At 19.6% G+C, this 644-nt stretch overlaps 1 protein-coding gene across 1 annotated transcript in view; it reads left to right on the forward strand.

The window, feature by feature from the left end:
* The window catches only part of LOC108690975, a 9,547-nt gene that overhangs the window by 6,823 nt on the left and 2,080 nt on the right, over positions 1-644 (forward strand). The gene's annotated exons all lie outside the window — the stretch shown is intronic.

Here is a 644-nt window from a genome sequence, read left to right on the forward strand (position 1 = left end):
TTTTTTAAAGATAAACAGTTTTTGCAAAAATAAAGAAACGTCACAGAATCGTTCATTTGTCAAAACATTAAAATTATCGAAAATTTAAATTAAAATTTTTAACATCAAATGTTATGTGATAAATCGATGAGTAGATTGTGCTTTTAGGAATAAAATACGAAGTGAGAAAAATTGTAGCAAATTCTTAAATTTTTAATTGAAATATAGGTAAAATAGAATATCATTGAATAAGCCCATTAAAAAGGAATACTTCTAAATAAAAAAGATTTTAATATTTTTTACTATTAACAAAAAAATGACATAATTTCTTATTAATGCGTTTTCTCAATTAAAATAAAAATAGAGGAAATAATTATATTTAAATTTTGTTGCTCATACGGTTTGATCTTAAAGATTTTAATTTAATAAATTCCCGATAATTTTTAACATCTAAACAATAATGATTCATATAATCTGTGATTAAAAAAATTTTTTCTCGTAAATCGTGACATAAAAAAAAGATATTAAAAAAAGACAAAAGTTTAAACAAATAAAAACAAAAAATTTAAACAAATGTATATCTCGCAATTTTTAACAAAAGATTGACTCCTATTAGCTTTTTGTATAAAATTTTTTTATTGTTTGTTGTATCAATAGAAATATAT

This window comes from Atta colombica, unplaced genomic scaffold, assembly GCF_001594045.1.
Source record: "Atta colombica isolate Treedump-2 unplaced genomic scaffold, Acol1.0 scaffold1, whole genome shotgun sequence".
NCBI classification, from domain to species: Eukaryota; Metazoa; Arthropoda; class Insecta; order Hymenoptera; family Formicidae; genus Atta; species Atta colombica.